The sequence below is a fragment of the Pseudochaenichthys georgianus genome, chromosome 18 (genome assembly GCF_902827115.2).
Source record: "Pseudochaenichthys georgianus chromosome 18, fPseGeo1.2, whole genome shotgun sequence".
Lineage (NCBI taxonomy): Eukaryota > Metazoa > Chordata > Actinopteri > Perciformes > Channichthyidae > Pseudochaenichthys > Pseudochaenichthys georgianus.
The window spans coordinates 24,062,169-24,074,813 of record NC_047520.1 but is presented as its reverse complement, the minus strand read 5'-3'; the positions used below and the strand labels follow the sequence as shown (position 1 = coordinate 24,074,813).

Here is a 12,645-nt window from a genome sequence, read left to right as displayed (position 1 = left end):
GACTACAACATGGATGTTTAATAAGAACGAGGGACTACTGTAAACTCATCTGGAGACTCTGCACCGTGCTCTGATGCTGCTGCTTTGCTTTATGAACGGGGACAACAGAGAAACATATTCTTCATGACCAAAGCTGTAATTGAAATAAAAAAGGAAAGTGAAACTTATACTCGTCACCCTCTCCCTCCGGTTCACATTAATACAAATGATCCCAATACGTATGATTGTATAAACTAAAGATCTTAAAATCAATACAGATATATTTATTATAAACGTTAGTCCTTAACATCTATCACTGTGTATATCACTATTCAAACATCTTTTAAAAGTTTAACAAACCCCACACAGCTCAGTGAAGACTGAAATGTTGACTTTATTTGATAATTTCAGTGAAAACTAACGTTCATATTTCTCTTTTTGATTATAATACTGATGAACGTTCAAAACAAAGCACTTTGGCAACTTACCACCTATGTTTTAAAATGCTTAATAAGCACCGTAACTTTCATGATATCATTTCTCGGTCATAATCGGTTGTTTCCGTGAACGGCCGACTGTTGAGTGACGGCAAATGCTGCGGCTGCAAGGCATTGTGGGGCAGCATTTTCGCTTCTCCTGTCGGTTAGGGAGGTCCAGTGGTTCCTAAGCTAAAGGAGGTTATAAAGGAAGTTTGAAACCTCCTTTCCTTTCATTCTCATCATTCTAGAGAATTCGAACGGCACTTATCATGGCTGCCACTGAGGGACTTCCGGGTCATTTCACTCCTTTAGGAAGGTTCCTAAGCTAAATGGACTATTCGACTTCAGCCCGAGTCTGCAGCGGTGCTGACTTGCGACCGGTGTCAGTAGAGGCTTCTCAATACTCAAATTTCCCCTCCTCGACTCCCCTCCTCGATACTTAGACCCGCCCACAGGAGATGCGAGCGGAGGACCGAGGAGGGGAACCGAGGAGAGAGGAGGGGAAGCAGCAGACGTTTAAAGAAATGAGAACTCCTCTCCTCTGAGCGGTCATATTAAAGCGACGTCCGTTCATTATTACGTGGCAACAGCTGCATCAGCTGTCGAGTGTTTTGTCATATTTTATAATCTCTGTTAGATCAGCTGAACATTGTTCCCCCACATATGTACTTTTAATTCATTGAGAGTGCGGTATAATGAGACAATAACAGGCTACAGATGCGGACACACACACACAAATATATTTATATAAATATATGCAATTTAAAGTATGAGAGCACTCTCATAATAACGTAACAGAGACTGGATATATCCCCCCCTCTCTCTGGTCGCTGAAATGGGGAATTGAAATTACGGGCCAAAAGTTGTATTTGCAAGTATTAAAAGTAAGCAGAGGACACCAAACCAACTGAGACCTGTCTGTCCGCCGCATCTGCGCACTGTACAACACACACCTAAACACTGTACAACACGCACCGACACTGTACCACACACACCTACAGCTCCTAACGCATAATCAGGCTACAGCCGTTGTGTATTTTATTATGTGAAGCACTAAATGGTCTTAGAAAAATATCGACTCTTTGTAGATATCTACTAAACTAAAGCAAATAAAGAGAGTAGGTCTGTTATACTGAGTGATATATATTTTACACACTGCTCTGCTTTCTGCACGGGCCTCACAGCTGTTCTAACTGTAAACATCACGTTGCGATGAGAGCAGGTTCTAAAATAATATCCAGGGGATGCATGCAGAGCTGTCATTGGCTGAGATAAGTCCGGCCGTGCGTCACGCCTCCACCGTTCCCGGAAATGCATCCGCGGAGGAGCCGTGGAGGAACCATCAGTGTATCCTCGGTTATAGCTCCTCCAGAGAGCCTCCTCGACGCTCGATCCTCGGTGTGCATTTAGAGAAATGAGACGTCTGTGGTGACACGTTATGGGACATAATTCACCTCTCTTATTGCGTTGCCACACGGACCCTTTAGTGGGAACACCTGGAGAGTTAGCCTCCATTCCTGCTAGCTCGTTAAGCAGAGCAGACGATGTGTTGACCTCTCTATATTTAATGGATAATAAAGAGTGGAACTCCGTTCTGAATACACCGCCTCCGACTCCCTTTTCCTGGCGCTACACTGGTGACCCTGACGTGATGCTGGGCCTGAGGACCGCACCTAAGGAAGATCTGCAGTGTTCTACAGCGGAGATGGTCTACGGTCAACCGCTGAGAGTTTCGGGGGATTTCCTCCCAAATGCATCTGCTCCCTGGTCTGCCACGGCCCAGCGAGTTTTTCTGCGTGACGCGGCGGAGGCTTTCCCTCCAGTCCCGACTACTCAGCACGGTGCGCCAGGGTCTCAAGTTCCCGCGGAGCTACGCTCGGCTGGGCACGTCTTCATCCGTCACGACCATAGACTGTATATATAAATGGACGTAGGGTCCGTGACGTCACCCATAGGATTCTGCAGAGTTGCCGTGAAGCCCTTAGTAGGCGGAGTCGGCCACTAACGGCTCGACAGCGACGTCAGAGTTCAACTCCCGCCTGTTCCAGCCTGCTCCAAATAAGGGCAAAGAGGCGGAGCCGAGGCGGGACCTGCAGCCACCGAGCTGGAAGTTCCAGAGCTAGCTGAAGCTACCAAGCTAAGCTAACATGCTCCCCATCTGCACACTGCCGTCGCATTTTACGTTTCTAAGGTAAGCGGACATAAAACTATTCAGCAAAACTATAAATAATAATCTAAGTTATTGAGTTTTTAGCATAATACTTCAGAATCTTAAAACCCCTTAACGTTTATATGCAATTGTGCTAAATTCAACACTGGAATCAAGCAAATATTAATATGTTTGCATGACATTAGTTATTTGTATTTTGATATCACTTAATTATACGTTTAAGTCAAGCTAAGGTACATGTGATGGTAGCTAGTTAGTGCTCTTACCTGTGAGGCCTCCTCCAAACAGCATAATAACCAGAATGTATCATTAAAACTAAGTACCAGTTCTAGATCCTTGACTTTAGACAAACAATTCAAAAGACAACATGTATTTAAAGACCAATCTTTATTTGAATGTGCCTCTTAACCTGATATATTAGTTATACAGTAATAGTATTGACAATCTAAAAAAACTGAGCAACTCAACAGTCAACTTTATGTTTCTTATTGTCTAAAGCATTTATTATTTTCATTTCCCCTCTCATATTCAGTGTGGTCCAGAGAGCTGCAGAGACTTCAGGGAGAAACCTCCGTGTGATGGACGTCCAGTCTGTTGGTGTGGAGAGGACTGAGGGTCTTTCCTCAGCGAGGAGGACCAGGCCTGATAGAGGAGCCCATGCTGGGCATAGCTGATACCAACTGCACAGGCCTAGTCTGTCACGTTATTTGACTAAATGTGTTTACTTATAAATGTAATAGGTTTACACCTTCTGTCCATATGTGCTTTTTATTTAAAACATTTGATTAACTTTTGGTTCACATTTCAATAAATTGTATTTGTATTTGCATTCCTTTCGTCCATTATTCTTACTGAAAATGTTAGATTACACATTCACATCTGACTGAAGATTGGCCCCATTTATTTGTGATGTTGCAAACTCTGCGGTACAAGGCACAGGTGATGTGAAGCTCATAAAGTGAGGCAAATAGAAATAATCAGCTGATGGAGTGTCTCATAACATCAGCTTTTAATGTTCCTCTTGGATGCTCTTCTTGACCCTCAGAGAAGGAGAAAATGTCGTGTCTTTCAGGCATGTCCTGAAACATAAAACATATTATTGCAGAACAAGTGTGTTATTTATGAAAGCGTTGTGTTTGTGTGTTTAGGGGCTGTAGATATAATTATTTTGTAATTGTAATGGTTTTTTGTTTTTTTTAACAGTGAGCAATCAGATTATGAATGAACAGTATGAAGTTCATCAACATTGAAATATATGTTATTATCAAAATAATATTTAACTGTTACAAAACGTAGTGCAACTGTAGAAGCTTGCTCTGTTGTCTCACTGAAAGAATCACTTTTACCACGTTTTTACAGACAATATTGAGAGATAAATAGTAGCAGTTCTCACTGTGTTAAATATCTTTGCCTTCAATACATTAAATTAGAAAGCTGACAAAGTCATATTGCTAAATATCTAAAATGTAACTTTTTGCATGGAAAAAACCCTCAACTTAACTGATGTGTAGGTGATCGAGTATTTAGTATTGTTTAATGGAATACATATCAGTGTATTAAAGTCAATACTTCATTTATTTAAACCAATATCTTTCTTGATTCTTTGTACAGTATGAAAAAAAGAGTCTTTGTACCTGAGCTGAAGTTCACTGCTGTGAGGAGTCCAGTTCTGTCTCTCACTCTCTGGTCCAGCCTGTCTGCATCACCTGGACACCTTAAACAAACAGATATATATGTAAAGTACCATGTGTACAAACTAGGGATGCACGATATTGGTTTTTTGAAACCGATACCGATAACTTCCTGCTTCTCAAGACCGATACCGATAATAAAAATAAAAATTACGCCACTAATTATTTTAACGCGATTAACGCATGTGTATTTTTTTTCCACGGCCGCCCCGTAGCTTCAGAGCGCATCGAGTTTAAAATACCATCTACAAGCTGATGCTGACAGCCCTGCTCCTGCCGCCCGCTTGTGGCAGACCACACTTCCACGCTCACCGGCAGGCACCGACTGGCCATCTGGAGGACCGGGAGGGTGTGTGTACGTGTGGTCCGAGCGAGCAAGAGAGAGACCTTAGTGCATTGTTGTTGTAGCATCTGGTGCTAGCTAGCTGCGCTAACGGATATAAGGAGCTGTTTAAATGAAAACAGAGGAGCGCTCTATCCACACAACTGCGCCGAGCACTTGACTTTATGCAGGAAGCAGACAGCGGGACATTGTAGGAGAAGTCAGCACACTCAGCAACATGATTGCAGCGTCCAGGCTGCTCCGGTTCGAGTATATGCCTTGAGTTGCACATAGCTCCAACGCGCGCGCGCAGACACACACACACACACACACACACACACACACACACACACACACACACACACACACACACACACACACACACACACACACACACACACACACACACACACACACACACACACACACACACACACACACACACACACACACTGTATTGTATTATTGTCTTCGTACGCTTTTAACACACCATCGTAGCGATGGCGATGTTTCAGGTGACTGATCAGGTTCGAAGTATTAGGGAGCGCTGGATTTGTGAAGAACTCCCCTCTTCCTAAACCACTAACACCACAGTACTGGCAAAACGGGAGGAGCCGAGTGAAAAACAAGCGCCCCTCATCCCAATCCACCCACACCGCAGTATTTTTTTCTTTTTTTTTACCCAAAAAAAATATTGTATATTATCGGGGCTATTAATACTGTTATCGGTTTATCGGGATGACGTCATAATTCCTAATATCGGACCGATAATTATCGGGCCGATAATTATCGTGCATCCCTAGTACAAACAATATGACTGATTCTCTTCTGTTGAACATGTTGGATAGTGTATTGTCCGAGTCAGGGTCCTTTTTATTTTACTGTAACTTTGGAAGTTGTGTTACCAATGCTTACTGTTTATTTGATACCCATTTGGTAATGCAATTAATAAAAACAATAAGGTTTGGGTTCGTTCTTCAGATGACTGTGACGTTAACGTGTAAGCTCGATAATGAACTCCAGCTCAATCAACCATATTGTAATATCTAAGTAATCATCTTTAAATATGACATTAATAATTGTAATATACACACCTTATTTAGAGGTTGATTTCACATACACGACATTAGCTTGTCTACATACTTGAGCATAGCCAATTTAAATTAACCTTAGATGCATACAGTTCTACCTACATAATAAAATATCTCTAAATTACAAGGATGTAACCTTATTTTATCAACCTCAAACAGAAGCCGTTTGTTCAACAGTATTATCCCACTTAACACTTGTCTATTTCGTTTTAACCTTTATATATACAGTCTATGATTTTAACTTGGAGGCTACGATTAGCATCGTTAGCACCGATGTAGCTACCACTAGCTTACATGCTAACCCAAGCCTTACCATTCATTACGTAGCTGATCATTAACACCAAATCATTAACACATAAATAAAGCACTCGAATTTCACTTACCGCATTCATGCACCGTCTGTTTTAACCGCAGAGCGAGTCACAATAGTCCGATATATAAGCATGAAGAACAAACAACCACGGCCGGCTACAAGTTGTGTTTCCTGGATGAGCTGAGCAGGCAGAGTCCCTGTAGCTTCACGGAGCAGCTAGCAGAGAGACGAGAAGCTAACAGCGGCAGGCACTTGACAGAGCCGTCACTCAATGTGACCACGCCCTAATTGATGCACAAACTTTAAGACCTAATATAAATAAAAGGGTCGCGTTAGAAAACAATTCACTCTCAGATCCATAATCATGAAGGTGGAATCTAACTATATCGATAATAAAATGTATGGAGCCAGGGGTAGAAACATGTTTTTTTCTGCTGTAAAGTTGGGCATTTTAACATGGGGGTCTATGGAAATTGCTCCTTTCTGCAGCCATCGCCTATCGGCCAATATATGAACTGCAGTGTGTGGCACTTCCGTATTGGCTTCCCGGCTCTTCTCCAGAGTTTGCCGCTTGAATGAAACCCATCTACGGCACACTATTCAAAACAGGAATCCAACATGTCCTACCCCCCTCCCCCCCTTAGGTCAAAGGCTCCTCCAACAGTGCTACGCAATAAAACAGATGCACAGAAAAAATAGTGAAATAGTGCAATAAGAGTATACAAGTGATTGGAATATGATATATTAGATAAATAATTTCTAAGTAGCAGCCAGATGAATGTTATTTCTAAGTTCAGGTGTTTAATAGTCTTCTGGCCTGTGGTATGAAGCTGTCTCTGTGTCTGGTGGTTTTAGTCCGAATGCTGTGGTACCGCCTGCCAGACTGCAGCAGACAGAACCGTTTGTGGCTGGGGTGTTGGTGGTCTTTTATAATCCTGAGGGCTTTCTTTAAGGTTAACCTGGTATTTTTAATCCACTACATTTATTTTAGTTACTTTACAGATTTGGATTAATGATGTGAAATATAAACAACCCTTAAATCAGACTTTAGTTACACCTGAATGAAATGCAGTGAAGGTGATTGTCAAGTGCCAACAATCAGGCGAGATATTTGATAGTTGGTGCTTGAGAAGACTAAATATTTATCTGCAGATCCGTTTAAAGCATATTCATTACTCGTTATTCTCTAATAGTTCATTAAAGACTGTATATAATTGCTATTTTGCACATCCCTTTCAAGATTTCAAGATTTTCTAAGGTTTATTGACATATCATATACACAACAGTGTAGTTATGCAATGAATGAACAACTTGGGTCACAGGTTCCTCAACAGTGCATTACAAGACATCTATCAATGTGTGTGTACCTCCACCATTAAACTGTCGTATTCTGCACATTTCTTTAATTAATGTTTCTCCGAATCGAAGGGGGAAAATACAAAAGCATTGTACACAATTCAAACCAATCAATGTTGTGTAATTAACAAGGACAATTTGGTGTTTTTTAGTCGATGAGTAGTGCAGATATCACTGTAAAATCAATCGACAGTAAGGAGAATAGGCTACTTACTTCCAGGTGTAAAATTCTCCGTTATCCAATGGGAATGGACGCTCGTAATACAATACAGGGGACATGATCTTTATCTTTTAAATAACGTTAACTAAAGGGAACAATCTATTTGACACAGCTGAAGCTCTGACCTTCCTTAAAAACTAACTAATTTAATAAAAATCTCATTTGTATTACACACAATGCAGTGTTTTTTGAGAACACAAATTCGTAACTAATGTAATTTTTACATTCTGACTAAAAATAATTATGAATACAAATAAAATAAAAGAAGCCTCCCGTGAGTTACTACAAGCTATAAAGTAGATTTAAAAAACGTTGTATAGAATAAAAGCTATAAGCTATAAGTGGTGCACACACACACTTCTACAACGTCCCGCAGTGCGTGTGTGCACCACGACAAAGGAGCCTCATTCACTTTACATTGGGGTTGTTTGCGTGGTGCCGACACGTAAATGTAACAAAGTTCGTGACTCCACCACGCATTGTGGTGTTAAGCATATAGATAGAAGAGTTACGACAACGGAAGTCCAAACACGGTTATCGTCACGTGGTTCATGTAGACGAGGATCGTTCCCCGGAAGTTCAAGCTTTGAATTCTTTAAAACCAATATTAACTTCTTAAACTTGTACTGTATGGTAGTCAGGAGCATCACTTTCTAATGTTTATTGATACATTTAGAGGGAGGGGATCTAAAGTAATGCTTTAAAATTCAGATTGGATTCATTTCTACCATTTTCTTAAATTCATGGTAGTTTCAGTAATCCCCTGGTAATTGAGGACACAAGTTATCTAAATGACTAATGTCGTCTTTATGGCTTTCAGAAAGGACAGGAGACCGACAGGTGACTATCAAAGGACTAGCAGCAGCAGCAGGACTAGCAGCATATGATGATGATGATGATGATGATGATGATGATGATGATGATGTTAAATGTGTTGTTTTAGGAACATCCATTGCAAATACATGGAATTCAATAAACATTGAATAGCATATCATGTAGTTTGTCGGTGCCTTTTCCTCCGTGTTGTCCTGGTTTGCTGTGCTGCCTCCTAGTCGCCACCATGGTTTGCTGTGCTGCCTGGGGATGCTCAAATCGCTCAGAGAAAGGAGTACGAATGTACGGCTTCTCCACTGACACAGAGCAGAGGAAAAAATGGCTGGCTCAAGTCAGCAGGAGCAATTTCACGACCAACAGCAACAAAATATGTGATGTAATTATATACAAACACTGCATTTGCACTTTTTCACAAAACGAAAACCACACCATTGGGAAAGCTTAATGTTTTGTTTAATACAAAAAAACAGGGAAAGGCTTGAAAAACACTGAGAGTTGAGACTCAGGGTGCAGGGTGAGGGTCTCAGTGCAGGTATTCAGGCTCCATTGAACCCCCCTCTGGTTCTTGTGCTGAAAGAGGGAGTAACAGACAGGAGAAAGGGTTATACACACAGCACACCTATTGGATGGGAAATGCCTTGGGGAGATAAGGTGTTTACTTATATAAAACAGTAGTATTACATTTACCTTGTGTTTTCACTCTCACTTAAGTCCCTCTCCCTTTGCCATCAATCCAGAATCAGCTGAGCTGCAACATTATACAGACAGGTAATAATCAACAGAATCAATATGGCTCTGCTAAAAACACTCACTCTTAAGGCCCTGACACACCAAGCAGTCACCAGAGGACTAGCCAACGCTGAAGTCGGCTGTTGCCTGGCCGTGTTCTCCTGCGTTTTGGCCATGTGTCGCACGGGAACACACCGCACCGACTTCAGTGCGTGAGTGGCAATAACTCTCCTTACCAGCAGGCGGCGGTAGTGTGTATTCGTCATTCAAAAGAGGCAACAACCGGAAGACAGAGAATAAGAAGAGTATCTTTTCTCCGTAATATCATACAGAGCTGGCCTCTCCTGGATCAAGGTGATGAGCAGGTCTTCGTTTGCATCATTCCAGATCGCCATGATGAGATGAAAATGAATAGCAGTCTGTGTGTGCCTTCTTAAATCGTTTGTTTACGTCCCTCACTTCCGCTTCGCTTCTCATGCACTGATTTGCTAGCTGAACAGCCAATCAGAGTGATTATTTGGTCCGACTGCCAGACCCGATGCATGGCCGATTCAACATGTTGAATCGGCCATGCATCGGGTCTGGCAGTCCAAATAAGGCGTGTCACGGTCGACGGTGCGGGACACACCAACCTGACTACGGCGCCGCGAATGCCCGACAGCCTCTGACGGCCTCTGACTCCCAAAATCGGGTTGGTGTGTCAGGGCCTTTACACGCACCAAAGTTATATTTATCTAATATTTAACTCCCTCCACCCCCGCATACAATCCCGTTTAGAAGCCCCTCTTCTCTAATTCAACATGTTGGACGAAATGACATTAAGAGAACGGAATTTACAATTGAAAGGCTGTTCAATGTGTGTTGCTAACTTGCTTCGGTATGCTAGCTTAATCTGTTATCTGTAAACGTTCCCTAAATCTACTAATTTAGGGATAATCCACTGACATCCTTTAATACACATGTTCATTTGAATCAGATGTACTGATAATATCCGCAATATAAATCTTTAAACTTCTTCTTACCTTTAAAAGTCCGTCACGAACGGTGTATTATGCTGCAACTCCACAGCTCTGCCAGCCTTGGCGCTAACTTCCGGGGAACGATTGAGAGGCTCCACGATCCGCCATTGCTGTAAAAAAGTGGTCCATTGGAGTGAACGGAGATGTCGTAACTCTTCTATTAAATGGCTCTGGTGTTAAGGAGTCGTGGTGGAGTCACGCATTCTGGTGAGATCAGGTTGGTAATAGGAGGTGCAACATTCAGGTCCTACGCGAGGACACGGAGGGTGACGCCCCGGTGCAGTTTCTGGAACGCATGATACCCACTTGGTTCCCCGCTCTGAAGCAACTTAAACCTGAAATAGAGCGTGCCCACAGAATCTTCCGCGGCGTTCCCCCTACGGAGGGAGAACGCCCCCGGGCTATTATTTTCTGCTGTCGACGCTTCTCCACACGCCAAGCTATCTCCTCCGTGAGGCGAGGAAACACCCCCCTTCAATCGGCAACAGAGCTCTCCGCTTCGCTGCTGACTTCAGTGATTATACAGCTAAACGCCGAAGAGCATTCTCACAGGCTATGGCTTTGGCATGGGAAAAGGGAACTGATGCTTTCTTGATGTACCCTGCCACTCTCAAGATTAGAATGGTTACTCCACTCATCTCTTCGCTTCAGCCGTGGATGCGGAGCAGTTTTTGGAGAAGCGCCCTTCTCCTGGTCGCCTCGTTGACGTCCCGGCGGAGCTGGGTGAGGAGCAAGCTGCACCGGTGACCATTTCACCGGATCATAGCGACCCTCATGTTGGCAATGAGTATTTTGCACATCAACAGTGGGGATTTTTTTTACTGGGGGGACGCTATTTTAATTAGGTCATCCCAAACAATCGGCTCTTCTGATGATGTAGTAGTAGCAGCTTCACTTGTAGCTTTGGTGCTGCTAGCCTCTTTCTTCTTGTGAATTATATTCTTTTTAGAAAAGAAGTCAAGTAAAAAATGTTTGCCTGCCATTATAGAGCTTTTTGGTTAGGTTCTTGAGGGAAAGAGCTGCCACAAAATCGGCGGGCGGCGAGCTGGCTGTGGTTGTATCACTGACACACCCCCAGCTCGCCGTGGGGTCACGAGCGTGATGGCGAATCATAATTTTTTAAGGAAATCGTTTTTTTTTTTTATTATAATTACTGTGAAATGTATTATGTTTTTGTCATTATTACAACAAATACACACTTGCAACTGATAACACTGGCAATGATTTTATATTTATTAGACTATAAAAAAAAAAGATCATGCTTCAAATTAGTGGGGGTACGGCGTACCCCCGCGTCCAACGCCCACTATACCACTGCACATCAAGATCGCCCAAGTCCTGTGGCTGTAAACTGACTACTGTTTTGTGACTATCCATGGAAGCTATATGCGGCTAGCTGTATTAGCACCATTAGCACACCCGGTTTCATGTGTTTTATAATGAACCTGTACACACGAAGCAGGCTATTCTGCTTCTGTAGAAATACTGTGTTGACTATGTGTGGCTAGCTATGTTAGCTCCGTTAATAGGCCGGCTTAATCTATCTACAAGGGATCCTTTTTTCCCCTCTCTGTTCTTTTGGGACTGTAGCTTTGGCACACTTACTTGTTAAATGCAGTTATCTTTATTAGCTTTGTCGGTAACGTTATGCCCGTTAACGGGCAGCTACTGCATAAGTACACTTATGCTTATAAGCTCAGTTATATCAGTTATAAGCTCAGTTATATCTGCTACATTTATTTTTTATATGTTCTTGAAGTTAAGTTACTTCAAGAACATATCAAGTTGAGTTACTACATTAATCATTTAATGATTCATAGATCCCTGGCTGTACATTTACATTGTTTTTTATGAGCATGTATGGATATGTATATTTGAGGATGTATAGATTTAATTTCATTATTTTGATATACGCACTATTATTAGATGTTATTACACATCTTTAGCAGTTTTTGCTATCCATGTTAAATTTGTGAGACCTGCTAATTAGATTTTGTAGCTTCCCACTAGCACATTTTTCGGGTTGATGTTAACATGGGATGTTGTTGGGCTCAATTCTGTCAATTCTTGGTTCTTATTCTGGTTGCGGGCTGTTTGGTTATTTTTGTGGGAGGGCCGGTTGGGGGTGTAATGGCCTCTCCTTTTTTTGTTTTGTCATGTTTTTGTTTTTGTTTTTTTTACCTTTTTGCTCATGGTCTTTTTGCGGGTGGACCTCAGGTCCTTTCGACAATTTCTGTGCATTCCTTTTATTATTATACTGGTACACACTGCTCACCTTGATAAATGGCTCATTTAAACATATTGGTTTAGAATACGGGGGGCCTTAACGCTCCACATAAACGCACCAGTGTCCTAGGCTTGTTGAGGAGGAAAAAGGTGGATTTGGCATTACTGAGTAAAACTCACCTTCTGAAGACTGACGCGGGAAGACTGGCTGACAAA

General features: G+C 42.1%; 3 long non-coding RNA genes across 4 annotated transcripts; 1 reads left to right on the top strand and 2 right to left on the bottom strand.

The window, feature by feature from the left end:
- The first annotated feature begins 641 nt into the window (after positions 1 to 641).
- LOC139435696 (uncharacterized) lies at positions 642 to 3,457 on the top strand. The gene is made up of 2 exons (XR_011644909.1): positions 642 to 2,649; positions 3,161 to 3,457. It is a non-coding gene; the product is annotated as an uncharacterized lncRNA (long non-coding RNA).
- Positions 3,458 to 3,618: 161 nt separating this feature from the next.
- LOC139435695 (uncharacterized) lies at positions 3,619 to 4,961 on the bottom strand. 2 transcript variants are annotated; one of them, XR_011644908.1, is made up of 3 exons: positions 4,562 to 4,961; positions 4,263 to 4,342; positions 3,619 to 3,707 (listed from the first exon to the last, which is right to left on the bottom strand). It is a non-coding gene; the product is annotated as an uncharacterized lncRNA (long non-coding RNA). The 2 variants fall into 2 exon arrangements; XR_011644907.1 differs by having other exon boundaries at positions 4,263 to 4,961.
- A 3,930-nt stretch (positions 4,962 to 8,891) lies between these two features.
- LOC139435697 (uncharacterized) lies at positions 8,892 to 9,199 on the bottom strand. The gene is made up of 2 exons (XR_011644910.1): positions 9,143 to 9,199; positions 8,892 to 9,025 (listed from the first exon to the last, which is right to left on the bottom strand). It is a non-coding gene; the product is annotated as an uncharacterized lncRNA (long non-coding RNA).
- Between the last annotated feature and the right edge of the window lie 3,446 nt (positions 9,200 to 12,645).